The 15145-nt window shown below is 31.9% G+C and overlaps 2 long non-coding RNA genes across 2 annotated transcripts; both read right to left on the bottom strand.

Moving 5' to 3' along the window:
- Positions 1-1205: 1205 nt before the first annotated feature.
- Positions 1206-3877, bottom strand: LOC143043496 (uncharacterized). Its single transcript, XR_012968425.1, has 3 exons — positions 3786-3877; positions 3080-3244; positions 1206-1636 (listed from the first exon to the last, which is right to left on the bottom strand). It is a non-coding gene; the product is annotated as an uncharacterized LOC143043496 (long non-coding RNA).
- A 2613-nt stretch (positions 3878-6490) lies between these two features.
- LOC143043497 (uncharacterized) lies at positions 6491-9715 on the bottom strand. The gene is made up of 3 exons (XR_012968426.1): positions 9411-9715; positions 7349-7663; positions 6491-6612 (listed from the first exon to the last, which is right to left on the bottom strand). It is a non-coding gene; the product is annotated as an uncharacterized LOC143043497 (long non-coding RNA).
- Positions 9716-15145: the final 5430 nt, after the last annotated feature.

The following is a 15145-nucleotide window of genomic DNA, read 5'->3' on the forward strand; positions in this document are numbered from 1 at the left end:
GTCTACAAATAAATAAAGGCAACATTAGTATACCGCTGTTCGAAATTCATAAATCGATTAAGAAAAAAGCAAATCCAAAAACTTAGGGAAACGCATCAAATATAAGAGGAGAACTACGACACAACAGAAACACAACACTAAAATGCCAAATAAAGTACGAAGTTGAGCAGCATTGAAAGAAACTAAAATTAAAAATCACATAAGACTAACAAAGACAAGAGGCCTTAGACTTAGGACAAGCACAAAAATACGACAAGTTTAACATGTGTTTAGAAATCTCCACCCTCCCACTTTACATTTAGCCATTGTAGAAAAAACAAACATACAACACTTCGCACAGTAAGACTACTAGCAGTTACTGAAATGCCAGCTCCAGACCTTAATTATACTGATTGAAAGATTGTATCTTCATCATATATAGATATAAGAAGATGTGCTATGAGTGTCAATAGGACAAATGTCCATTCAAGTAACAATTTATAAAAGTAAACTATTATAGGTCAAGGTCAACACAGAGCATTGGTTCACAACTAACTGCAGGCTGTAAAGGGCCCCAAAAATTACTAGTGTAGAACCATTCAAACGGTTAAACCAACGGTCTAAACTATATAAAAAACGAGAAACGAGAAACCTTTATGAACGACGTAAACAGACTACAACCACTGAACCTTAGATTCTTGACTAACAATTGCGGTTGGATTAAACGTTTAAATAATACCAAACATTCTGCCTTTTCTGAAACAATAGTATAACATCACAACATAGATAGACACACTATAAAAATGTCAATTGGAATGGCTTCTCTCAATCGAAAAACGTAGCAACACAAATTAACACACAATGAACTAATACATTTGATCTTTGATCCAATGTAAATACATAATTGATAAGAATAAGGGACGAATCTTTAAAAAAAAGTTTAATACAGCTGTGAAATGTTAAGTAATTTTAGAATACCATCAAATTTGAAAAATATTACGTCATATTATACACAGGTAAATGAAAATAATTTTGTTGTTAAGTATACTTCTTATGTCTATATAATCTTCCGTTTAGGAAAACCAAGAAATATCTTGTATGTCATTAAAACCTAATCTAAAACTTGGTACATGTGAATCCCTCTCCGTTAGTGATTAGTGTTACATCATAAAATATATGAGAAGAGCAAAACTCGTATCATGACAAGAACTTGTTTTAGAATAAATGTGTTTATTTTCCGATGCAAAGACCCTATCATTGAATGAGTATTAAAGTCAAAATAATCAATCTGTTTTGTTTTGATCATCAATATGAGTGCAGCTAAAAAAGTCAACATTGCCTGCCAATCAAAAAGTATCAATGCAAGATAAGTAAACATAAAAACCCTAAACACCATTTCTATTACATAGTTCTTTATATCATAGATATCTTTTAACCATCATCCTTGTATATTTGAAATCAACTTTTAGTTGCCAGGTCTTCCACCTTATGCCTGCTTTGTTTGGCTCGGGGTCGTATACACCATTCAGGTTAGACTGGAAACAAGACTTGTACCACCATCCTCCACGTACATTAACTGCACAGTTTCTAGGATCAATATCATTATCGTTGTCAAAGGTACTAAATTTCTGACTATTATGACTGATCAAACTGTTTCCTAAAATAGATATGTTCCTATGTCTTACGTTTGCATTATAAAGCCTTCAACTTCAACAATAAGTATAGTTAGTTTGTTATGGATATTTATGGGATTTTTAATATCAGAAATTATGATAAATATTATGTTCTTATTTTTACACTTATAGGACTTGCAGTTATCCGCAAATCCGCAGCAAGTAAGGAAAGTCATAATCACTATGCGGTGCATACTTTCAAATTTCCTTAAAAAAAGCATTTTCATTGAACATTTAAAACAATTAATTAGTTTTTGATGCATAAAAGAGCTAAAATAAAATTGACTTTAGAATGCAATTTTGTTGTGTCGCTGATGTTGAATCAATTAAAGTGCACTTTAAGACAATTCCTCACTAAAAATATATGATAAATACTACAAATCACTATTAGGAAACTATTATTTCTACAAGTTTATCGCAGCGCTGTGTCATCTATTGTCAAAAACATATTTTATGAAATTTTACAATTAAAAGTAATTTATTTCATACCTAAAACTAACACATAAATGAAATGCCTTAAATGGAACATATCCATTAACTGTATGCATTGCACTGACAATGAATCAAATTAATGATAAGAACCAATCAAGAAATCATGTGCGCAATGATGACCTTACAATATTCTAAGTTTGTAGAAGACTGATAATCCCTTTCTTCATTATGACGAACGAGCAGTTTCGTTAACGAAGAAATTGACTGATAAACGAAAACATAATTGCACGATGCAGCATAAAATTATGACAAAGGTCAGATGATCCTATTTAGACGTACACTTTAACAATTTTTAGACAATGCTAAACCTTTTTTTTAGTTTACTGCCATACAAGTGAGATGTTTGGCTTGCTATAAAATCGTGTTAAATCAACCATTTACTACATTAGGGAATGTCTGTACCAAGTCAGAATTTGACAATTGTTACCAATCGTCGGTGTCTTTGCGCCTTTGATTTTGCCATTTGTTGAATATTTTCCATTCTGTATTTTCATCGGAATTCGGTATTTTTTTAATACATTTCTTAACCATGATTAAAGTGATTAACGTGAAAACTGAATAGAAGTAAGGTTAGCAAGTAAATTTTAAAGGGACGTGATTATATTTCAATCACATACTGAATATAGGTGATCGACATTTCCATTAAACTCAGATCAAAAACTGAGGTTGACCAATTTTTCAATCAAAATTAGGTCAATGTCAGACGAACTCTTCAAAATAGACCTACCATAACTTTTTACTCTGATTATAGTTGAGCTATTTCTTTAAGATATAACCTTTGAAGAAATTATGCAATATATTGAGTCTTTCGAACTGTCACTAATAAACCAGGAACATACGATATAGCTTATCAGCAATCAGCGTGTGCTTGTATATGTGCGTATGGATAGTAGGGTAATGTTATGTCTGAACATACAGACAAAACTATTGCTCACCGGCAGGTCCTGTGCAGTCAGTTGCCTCAAGTGTGTATTTGGAATTGGGGTCTCCGACTTTAAATGTTTCGAAATCTGCGTAGGAACAATTTCCTTCCAAATCTCCAAGCTCAACACGTAGACTATATCTACCGTTGCTTGTAATGATATGTAGATTTTCATTCCCTATCAAATAAAGATTTCATCGAATTAGTAACACATAATTAATGAGAGTTAACGGTAAGTAAATTTATACCAAAAAAATAACTTTAACAAATTATATAAACAACCCAATAAACTTGATTTAAATAGAAGCATTTAATGTCATAGATAATAATACAAACTATCTCCAGTAGTCAATCAATTTAGTATTTATAAGAGTAAAGGACACTATAATTTAGTATTAACCCTGCGAATTGTTGATCCTGTCTGGTATGTATTAATGCATAAGTGCGTACAAGTCAATAGTTTTCAGCTTATAATAGATATAGGAAGATGTGGTGTTAGTGCCAATGAGACAACTCTCCATCCAAACAACAATTTGTAAAAGTAAACCATTATAGGTCAATATACGGCCTTCAACACGGAACCTTGGCTCACACCGACCAACAAGCTATAAAGGGCCCAAAAATTACTAGTGTAAAACCATTCAAACTGGACAAACAACGGTTTAAGAATGAAAAACCAACGGTATAAAAATGAATAAAATAACATAAAGTATACAAACCGAGCCAGAATTCATGATTCAAATCTCCAAAACCATCTGTGTAATTTTTCCAGTTCCGGTAAAAGTCTAAGGAACCATCTAGTCTTTGCTGAAACACCTAAATTTACGCATATCACATTAAAGTGGAAGAAAATCGTATTGAAAGACCGACCTTAATATAAGAACAAAACTCTAAAATAATTGTATAAGTTTATTTTATAGTTTTGTCATATTCTTTTATAAGCTACTAAGTTAATATAGTTTTTCAATTCTGTTTCATTCGGATTCTTTGAAAGAGGGACAAAAGACAACAGAGGGGCTATCAAACTCATATGTTGAATATTAACATAAAACGCCATGGCTAAAAAAGAAAAAAAAAGACAAAGACAAACAACAGTACTCAACATATATAGAAACCTAAATACTGATCAATATGCACCGCACCAAACACTGGGTATGATATCAGAATCTTCGAAAGGATAGGCAGATCCTACTCATCATGTGGCATTCGTCGTGTTGCCCATGATTTTACAAACCCGATAATAAGTATAATTCCGTATACGGCCACATTCAGGTATAGAACCACTAATTCAGGCCCGGTCGGAAAGAACATACGTAGTACATATTTAAAACAAAATAGTTCCTACGCATAACTGTATCTTTTTCAATATGCGTCGCCGTCAACAAACATGGATTCTTCATAGAGGCAGTATAAATTTTCAAACAAAAAAGAGCAGTCATAGATATTAGTTATGTAAGCTCAATGCCAAAGTTTGCAACAACAAAAAAAATATGCATTTATCCATACAACTATGTTTACCCTCTTTGTATGTTAATTGAAAAACAAATATGAAAAAGGAAAAATTGCAGCTTGCTTTCAATTATCATAATGGATTCTAAGTCTACATTCCAAAATCAAATAATACTTTTAGATATGTAGATATATTGGCTCTAAATAATGATAATTTTCAACATGTACACTGGAGAGACTTATCCTGCTAAAAAAGATAAGACTAACAATGACAACTGATCTTTTTTATCTTGATATCTATATCTTTGACTTAATATCAAAATTTACGATTAAAATTTTCCATTTTTTATGGTGACGTTCCCTTGTCATCTTCTACATGTTTTAATGTTCGTTCGTGTTTGTGACAACGTATTTGATATTAAAAAAGGAATCTCTGTACCAAAAATTATTACACCAGAACTTTCAATATCACAAACCCGTCAAACCATTTAATAGAGTTTATCATCGACACAAGTACATCATTCGTAAATATAAATCAACGTGCAGACATCTCATACGGTCGGATATTTCACATTTAATCTTGTGTGGTAATATTCTATATACTACTAATGCACAAAAATGACGTCATTCACCCCAAAAGGTAACTTAACCTTCAAAACAACTTTATTCAGAAGGGAAATAGTTACGATACAGCATTTTGTCATGTCAACAAAGTTGTTGGTATGATACGGGTTATGTTTGTCTTGTATATTTTAGATTAGATTTTTAGCGTGTTGACGCCACTTTTAAGCACCGCATTTGTGCTATTACTTGGCGGCCAGTATTTATTGTTGGAGGAAGCCGGAGTGCCCGGAGAAAACCATTACCTTCGATAGGAATACTGACTATCCTAGTCAATTAAGATTGCAGTCGAGTGTATCCGCACGAAACTCACAACCTCAGTGTTGAATGGCTAGTGATTACAGTAGTATCGTATATTTTATAATGGAATGATACTTAACCTATAATAGATGGAATTGTGCTTGATTTGCATGTGATGTCAACATAATCTTTCAATCTGTGTAATTGAGGTCTTGAGCTGACATGTCAGTAACTGCTTTTGTTAGTCTTGTATTGTTTTTTTTTTTTATAGTTTGATTCATTTATACATGTTATATGTTTCGGAGGTTAGTGTATCGTCCATTTTTGCCGAACTAGTAAACATTTTTTTTTGTTTATAGGCCAGATGATACCCTTATCCGGTTTTATTTTTTTCTTGCTGTGTTGAGGACACATTGGTAGCCTTGGTCTGTTCACTGCTCTGCTATAAATTTAATGTCTCTTTGACCCTTTCTCTGTTTTTATTCTCAATTGAATGTATTAGCCACTGAGTGGAGTGAAGTGATGTCGTAATCATCGATTATAACCTTAGACGAAACGCGCGACTTGCCTACTAAATTATAATCCTGCTACCTTTCATAACTATTTACACCACTGGGTCGATGCCACTTCTGGTGGACGTTTCGTCCCCGAGGGTATCACCAGCCCAGTAGTCATCTCTTTGTTGTTGACATGAATATCAATTATATGGTCATTTTTATAAATTTCTTGTTACTAAACTTTGAATTTTTCAAAAAACTAAGTATTTTCTTATCCCAGGAAAAGATTACCTTAGCCGTATTTTGCACAACTTTTTGGGATTTTGGATCCTCAATGCTCTTCAACTATGTACTTGCTTGGCTTAATAAATATTTTGATATGAGCGTCATTGGTGAGTCTTATGTAGACTAAAAAGTAAAATCACAAAAATCAGAGGAAAATCCAATCGGAAAGTCCATAATTACATGGCAAAATCAAACAACAAAACACATCAAAAACGAATGGACAAGAACTGATTGAAACGCGCGTCTGACGTACTTAATTAATTTATAATCATTGTACTTTGATAACTATTAGGCACATCACTAATTTCAATTTGAATAATACTTGCCGTCCATCCGCCGTCAGCAATGTTCATTTCACAGTAAACATCGACAGAGTAATTAGAGATCGGAGAAATCGTGTAGACTCCTGAATCCGCACACATGGGAAGATCACTACAGTCCTTTGGATAAAGTGCTGAAACGTAAATTCAGTTTTGTAGGTATCAACAATATATGTATGTGTATATTAAATTCGTGAGAGTGATTATCTTTGTAGCTTTGTTTTTTATGGGAATTAATGAAAGATTCTGGTTTATCATCATTCGAAGAAATTCAGACGATATAGTGAATAACTTCAAAGTATTGACACCTGAATAGTGGGTGTTTGTCTCTTGATGTTTACCACCAAGCACTCTTTGTCATATGATTAGGGACTTTCCAATTAAATTTTCCTCAGAGTTAGGTATTTATTTATTTTTTTTTTTGTATTTTTCGGTTTTCTTCGTAATTTCTGTAAATTCTGTATGGCTTTGTGTACATGTTATATGAGTTGTTCATATAACGATTCCGTATTTGTGCTGAATATTAAGTTCAAACAGTCTGATTATTTATTCAGGCGGTTTTGCAGTCAATGAAAGCCAGATGAAAAAGGATGATTGATTATAAGTTACTCAGTAATCATTGTTTACTTTTAGATGATGTCAATGGTCAACGTGAAATCATCCATTTAAATGTTTAATGGACGCCATCCGCGTGCAATTTACAATATTCGAATATCACAAATGCCAACGGATATGGTTCTAAGTATATTGTCTATCAGATTAAGATTCTTGTTGTAAACGCTTGATAAATAGCAAATGATAGACAGACAAATATATACAATACAATGTATACTGTGATGTGAATGATTGATATGCTTATATAAGACCTACTGATGGTACTTCCGTTGATGCTGAGGCTGGTGTTTGCACTCTGACCTACACCTAGGATGTTTGTAGCAAAACATGTGTAGTGTCCTTGGTCACACAAGGCAGCATTAATAATTGTAAGAGACGGGTTGGAAATAGAACTTCCGTTGATACCACTGGATGTTGAATTCAGTATTTTTATTTTACCATAAACGATTCTGTACCAATAAACACTGGTAACAGTAAGGCTGGAGGCAACAGCACACTGTAGGGTCACTGATTCGCCAATACTAACAGAATAATTTAGTTTCTCGATATGAACAGATGGAATCGCACCTTCTACAAAGAAAAATAATGAAATTGACATCGTTTCTTTCAATTCTTCCCCATATTTAATAGTATTCAACTTGAACCAGATTAAAACATATTATAAATATTAGTCATTTAAAATATTACTTACAAATAACCGTTACAAAATTATGCAAACAGTACTAATCTATCATAATATTAGTGGAAGAAACTTTGAAAAACATAAAATTTATATTTGACATATTTATTTTAATGAGCAGAAATTGGAAATTTATTTGGTTACCTTAAACTGTTATTCAATTTTTCATGAATACTTACATTTGTTCTGGGAAAATTGATGTGGAGTTCAGTTAAACATGGTTTTAATCTTTGATCTAGTTTACAGTAACTTCGATTAATCTTTGATCTAGTTCACAGCAACTTCGATTAATCTTAGATACTAGCAGGTGCATTGTATATTTTGCTTGATTAGTTTCTTAACGGTTATTTTTTGTCTCTGTGTATGCTTCGGGTTGATTTGATGATGTCCTTTCCAAAGCATTTTACCGTTTGCTCTTATTGTTTTACACCCCGTCCAAGTAAATAGTTGATCGCTCGGAAACCCGTCTGAACCTTCCGTATTATATATATATATGTGTCTGTCTGTCCAAAATCAGGACTGTCGTTCGTTACTGATTTTTTTCATAATTGTTTTTTCCTTTATTGTTTTAGCATGAATCAGGCGCTGGTTTTATCGTTTGAATTATTTAAAATGTTCACGTGTTGGTGCTGTGTATGTCTTACTGTACGGTATGGGTTTGTCTTTTGTTGGTTAAGACCGTGTCGCCACCTGTAATTGCTTTCATGTAAATGAGTTTAATGTGTTTACCTTGTTGATGGTTGTACCAATGAGAATTATACCACTTCTCTTAAGTTGTATATTTAGTTCAAACGTTAAGTTTTAGAATAGTTATCTTAAATCCGTAGGCGTTTAATTCTGATCACATTTTATGAAACGACACACGCGAAATCGCTGAAATATCATATATGATTATGGCGTTTTGAGATTCTGCCGCTGTGTCTGTTCACTTTTTCAAAATCTTATTTGATGTTTAACGTTTGCAAAGGTTTTTTTTTATTTGGTTGATATTTCAGTACTTCGGTTTGCAATATCATTTGAAACTTTGTGTTGGCTTTTGTCGATTTTGATCAGATTTAAGTTCAGCCCGGTTAAATACGTAGTTATTTGTCATATAAGTGAGAGGTTTAGCTAGATATAAAACCAGGTTTAGTCCACCAATTTCTACATACGAAAATGCAGGTACCAATTAAGTCAAGAATATGACAGTTGTGTTTAAGATTTTATTTTGAAAATTGGTTTAAGGTCTTTCCATTTGAAATTTTCCTCAGAGTTCAGTTTTTTTTTATTATTTTACTTTTTGCATATCATATCATTTTTCATGATTAGTTTTAGTTGAAACATATTTATTTATAGTGGATTGGGAAACAAGTTTTGCAACGGATATTAATCCCTTTCTACTTTGTGGTGCGAGTATTGCCTTGTAGCGGCAGTAGCTTGCTCTTTTTCGAAATCTACAAGGATTATCTCAGCTGATTCAAGAATTAAGTTTAGAATGACAAATACCGCTTATTTGAAACATGAACAATATTGTCAAGAATGTGGAATATTTCAATCTTTTTATGAATGCATTTATGTATAATGATATTTGTTTGTTCATAAAAAAGAATAAAAAATGTACTGCCGTGGGTTATTAATGAATTCTTACTCCAATCTTACCAGATGGTTGTCGTATTAGCATTCCATATTCTGATGTTTCTGTCTCAGGAAAAGAATCCGAGAACAATTTACATTCCCTTGTTATTTGATGGTAACTGGCTGAGTAACATGTTGGATTTTCTGAGCACAAACTAGCGCATATTATTTCTGATGACACTTTCTTTTCCGTCACCAAGTTATGTTCGTTCGTGGGTAGTGCAATCATATTCTCCTCTACTGTAAATGTTTGTTTCTTTACTTCAAGATCGAAACAACACACCAAACCTACAGTGCATATGAATGCAAACAACGTTTCCATAGTGTCCTCCCTCCGTGGGTGAGGATTTTTAATTTGTGAAATGAATAAGGGACAGTTTGGCTAACGGTATAAATAGGCTTTTCGTAATAATACCTGTGCAAATATCGAAAGACAATGCACGTACAAAAGTATATAATTATATGAGTCAAAATAAATAATGCTTGTTTGCATATATAAATAATTGTAGTTAAACTAACGATTTAATCAGACTATTAATGAATAATTTTATGTTATGAGTTCAAGTTTCACCTTTACTGACATACGGATCAGAACCAGAACAAAAATATCGAGTTACTAATATCTCTTTGTACTGTAATAATATCTTATGCATAATGATTATGCATGCAAAGCTTTAACGATCAGTCGAAACATGGATATCAACAGATCTGTTTACTCAAACACATTTTTCGTTCACATGTTGATTCATGTGTTCAATGGAAAGCTTAAATAAACATGTAATTAAAATAAAGTTGTTACCGTTCTATAGATACTATAGTGCCTTCATATTTTAGGTTATGTATGTTTGTATGTAAATTAATTGACATGGTTTAAATAATTGAGAAGCAGTCCTATTTAGACACGCCTCTATATAGATGCTAATTATATCAAGACTAATCTGAAGGCGCGCAGCATCTGAATTGTATTTCATTATAAATTGTAGTCAATTGTTTCTCAGACGAGGACTGCATGTTTCTGGGAGTATTATTCACATAGTATTTAATATTATTTAATTAGAAATCAAACTTTGTCCTGAAAATGGAGAATTCTAAAGTTACAGTTAAAAATATGGATTTTTTTGAAATCTTTATGCTTAACTATATATAGTCATTTCTACGATATTCAATGGTTCACTTGGTTCAATTAAATTTTGTAACTTTCTTTTGGACTTAATGTCTTCTACCTGAAATTTTGTAATTTATAGTGAACGTGTTGAAGGTCGTACAATGGTTTACTTTTATTAATTGTTATTTGGATGGAGAGTTGTCTAATTGGCGCTCACACCACATCTTCCTATATCTTTCAAACAAAAATTAAGATATCTATTTTTTTAAAAGTGTGTATGGTTTCATTTTGGAATAAGTATGTGGCAAACCAAATAAATTATCAGCAACACTTATAAACTACTGTTTGTGTAACATCATTTTCCTTAGACACAGGAGATCACTTCAAGATCAGTTTATGTAAACATGGTTTCCAAATGTACAAGAATGTTCCAAAATCATCGAATTTTGACGGATATTTTGGGGTTTGGAAACTTTTTGGATATTTTAGAATTTCACAATGTTTACACTTTTTTCTGTTTGAATGGTTTTACACTAGTAATTTTTTGGGCCAATTACAGCTTGCAGTTTTGTGTGAGCCAAGGCTCTGTGTTGAAGGCTGTACCTTGTATAATGGTTTACTTTTATATACCCGTCAATGGGACTTATTAGTGTATAACTTTGTCTGTAGGTCTACCATTCTGTCAGATATGGCATTGAGAAGTTATTGAACTTTCATTTTTGAAACAGCAACATGCGCTCATGGCGAAGCTGATTAATTGTCTCTTACATTACAAACTACATGACATACAATGTACAAATGTATGTACCAAAACTCAATTTTAGGCATTATATTTCAGTAGAATTTTGGATAATGTTACAAGATTATTTGGTAAACTAAGGGCTCAAGTAATTTACTATCAAATACATAAATGGGGCATATAAAAGTCAATCTAATGATAAAAGTTTCCCAAATCAAAAACATTGGTGATATATATAATATACATGTATATATCCTTCATATGTATTATCAACATTACAATAACAGGTGTAGTACATGTATCATCCATGTCAAGCTCTAAATTGTTCCTTATTATTTGTATAAACTGGGAATGAATTTAACAAAAACAGCGGTTGCCATTTATTCTTGTCTGCCAAATATTTTTTTTTGTAAATGGTTTTGATATGAAAATATGCTGTCTGTCTGTCTGTTGTCATTGATTCTTGCCTATCAAATATTGTTTTTTTGTTAATTGTTTTAATATGAAAATATATTGATTCTTGTCTGTCTTGTCTGTCTGTCGTCTGTATGTCTGTCTATCTGTCCGTCCGTCCCTCCGTCCGTAGAACATTCACACAAATAATCAGTTTTTCACCTTTTTTTATGATTGGTACAAGTATGTGTATGTACTTTTATAATGACAGGTTACATATCAAGTACAAATTTTGTTACGTCTGATTCAATCAAACATGTCTATAATACTCAGTTTTCACACCTTTTATATATATAGTTATTCATCATGCTTAAAGATATTGAATTGATATGTATTACAATACACCATGCCAAATTATAGATTATTTTAAGTATATAGCATTTTGGTCCAGTATAAAGAAATTTTAAGCAAGAGGGGACTATGTATTTCTATGCAGGATACTATACTCCGTCACCGTCATAATTATTCTCATGATTTAAATTCGTTAATTTGAAAATGAGTAAAGTAAATTAGAAATAAAATTAATCAATTTTGTTTACATTCCAATTTTAACCATGTAAACGAAATAGAAATTGTTCTCAGGGTCTCACTGCTTGAGCAAATATGATATTCTGAACTTGTGGCATGTGCAGTTAAAATTGTAATTTTTTTTTATTTTTTATTTTTTTATTTTTTTACTAAAACCAAAACTGTTTAAACCGCGGCTGCCTATCGGTGATTCAATGTTATTTGTTTTATACCAAACACCTGCTTTTAAAATGCATAGTATAATTGTTTTATTTGCTGATACTGATATACATGTGCGTGTCACTTTTATCGTTCTTAAATAATGTGTAACTCTTTTAATTTTATAAAATTAATATTTATCTGTAAATTTTCAGTTGTGATGGCATTTTTCAGTTTGATATCGCCTTTGAAAAACATGTATTTTGATGTCTAACATTTTATAAAGATCTTCAGCATAAGCTGTGATCCATTATTATCTGTCTTTCAAAATAGTATTCATATATTATTGTTTAAATTAAAACATTCATACTTGTTTTGTGCTTTATTACTTATGTTCATCATCTGAATTTGCAAAATACTTGTCTAAAATTTAAAAAAAATCAATGTGCATAACTTATATCGTCGACACAAAGTTGTCTCATGCCAATACAATTTCTATATATTAAATATTTTTTTATGAGAAAAAAAAATCGACAAAATCTCTCACTTTATACATTTGCCTTTCTCACCCATTTACAATACTCAAGGATTTGTATAGTAAATCCTTGCAGTACTGAAGTATGCTGTTTGGTATTTACATAGGGAAACCATTATATCTCCTAGATCCGGGAATTTAAATTAAAAAAATACGAATTGATGTGCAAAAAGTGGCGAACAATTAGTAGTCTACATAGATAAATACGATTTGCACAGTGCCCTCACCAAGTTAGTCGTGGTCATGTCCTTAGGTTTTCAAAATCAAATTGTCTACGCTGCTTCAAAAATCATGCCGCTTAATTCTTCTCTGAAAGTTCAATTCCTCTCAATTTTGCATAGTCCGCTATAAAAAGACTCGAAATGACAATGTAAAACAATCCAAACGAGAAGACTAATGGCCTTATTTATGTACAAAAAAATTAACGAAAAACAAATATGTAACACACGACAACCACTGAATTACAGGCTCCTGACTTGGGACAGGCACATACATGCAGAATGTGGCGCCGCGGGGTTAAACATGTTAGCAGGATCCAAACCCTCCCCCTAACCTGGGCAATGGTGTAACATTAAAACATCAGTACGAACTTACTATAAAAATCCGTTGAAAAGGCTGAACTCCTCATGATCAGATGGACACAAATACAAGTGGACGTGGCCGTGTACTTGTACATCCCAATAACAATAAGACACTAGGTACAGATCTGAGAGTATTCGCAGTTAACTGACAGCTTAAATCAAAGCCACTAACAACTAATAAAAGAATCATGCATCTAAAACGTAAAGCATTGCTGATATTATAATAATCTATACGGTAAAACATTATGTTGGACAATTACCATTGGTGTATCTAATTTAATAACTGTGTTGAATAACACTTCCTGTCAGCCAAGTTAGTCATCATGCATGGCTTAAATTAAAACATATATTGATACTAAACTGACTAGTTTTCATATAACAATACTCGTTCGTTGTCCATTCTGCATAAGTTTTATGTAATTTTAAAAGTTTAGATAGTCTCATCTGATTTCCATTTAGTTTTATGCATAGTCATATCTATAAAACAAAGATCATTGTTAACATTGAAAAAAAAATATTGATAAAAAAGCAGAAAACCGACTGACATATTCCTGATGGTATAGGCATATTTATTGGTTAGACAGATTATTTATATGAAGAAAACTTGGTGGTTTATTGTATAACCTTATTGGATCACCTGCTCAAACAAATGATCACGGACTACTTTTTGAATTTTATAACTTAAAGGTGTACTGTATGGTCATTTAATAGCAATCTATAGGTATCAACGCTTTTTTCACCAAAATCTATATTATGAATTATTGTACAAGTTATAAGTGATTGTTTGTCAATTTCTGTACAAATTGTACAAATTGTAATTTGTACAAAATGATAACTTGTACACAACATATATATATATTATGATTGATACATGCACGTCTCTGGTTTAGTTTACCGTGGCTTATGTTCAAACTCTAATACACGGAACTCTTTTGTTTGTCGCGTGAACTAATTTCGGGCTGAAAGTATTTCATATTTTAATAATATTTTTTTTTTGCATACACGTCTTTTTTCCTTATGGAGTGTCTGCATATATTTAAAATTACGTATCAGAAAATATCTCCACTCTACATAAGAAACGGTTTTCTCGATTTGCACTTTCCCTATAATGATAACTTATACAAAAAAACATAGGCGCTTGGGTATATGATACAGATTTTATTTTTTTGGTTGTTGATTAAAATATTCAATTTTCTATAATCATCATTTCGCATAGCTATCACTTCTGTGCATGTCTCACCTAGTTTTGAGTGATTTAAACGACTTAGTGAAAATACCAAATTTTACTATCCATACTAAGAAACAAATACAAAATTTTACTATCCATACTAAGAAACGTTTGTTTCAATTGTTTCTTAGTATGGATGGTAAAATTTGGTATTTTCACTTAGTCGTTTAAATCACTCGAAACTAGTTGAGACATGCACAGATGTATTTGTTTCTTAGTATGGATAGTAAAAATTTGTATTTTCACTATTATGTATGTTCCGGACCATATGCGTATTTGGACCATACGCGTATGGTCATGACCATATGCGTACCATGACTCATATGGTCCGACCGTACGCGTATGGTCGGACCATATGAGTATAATACTCGTTTGATTAATAACGGGTCGTTTATCTTTTAAAACAAGTTATGTCTTTCTTTCGAAAAGGAAAATAACGGCCACAAATCCGA

The sequence above is a fragment of the Mytilus galloprovincialis genome, chromosome 8 (genome assembly GCF_965363235.1).
Source record: "Mytilus galloprovincialis chromosome 8, xbMytGall1.hap1.1, whole genome shotgun sequence".
Taxonomy (NCBI): domain Eukaryota; kingdom Metazoa; phylum Mollusca; class Bivalvia; order Mytilida; family Mytilidae; genus Mytilus; species Mytilus galloprovincialis.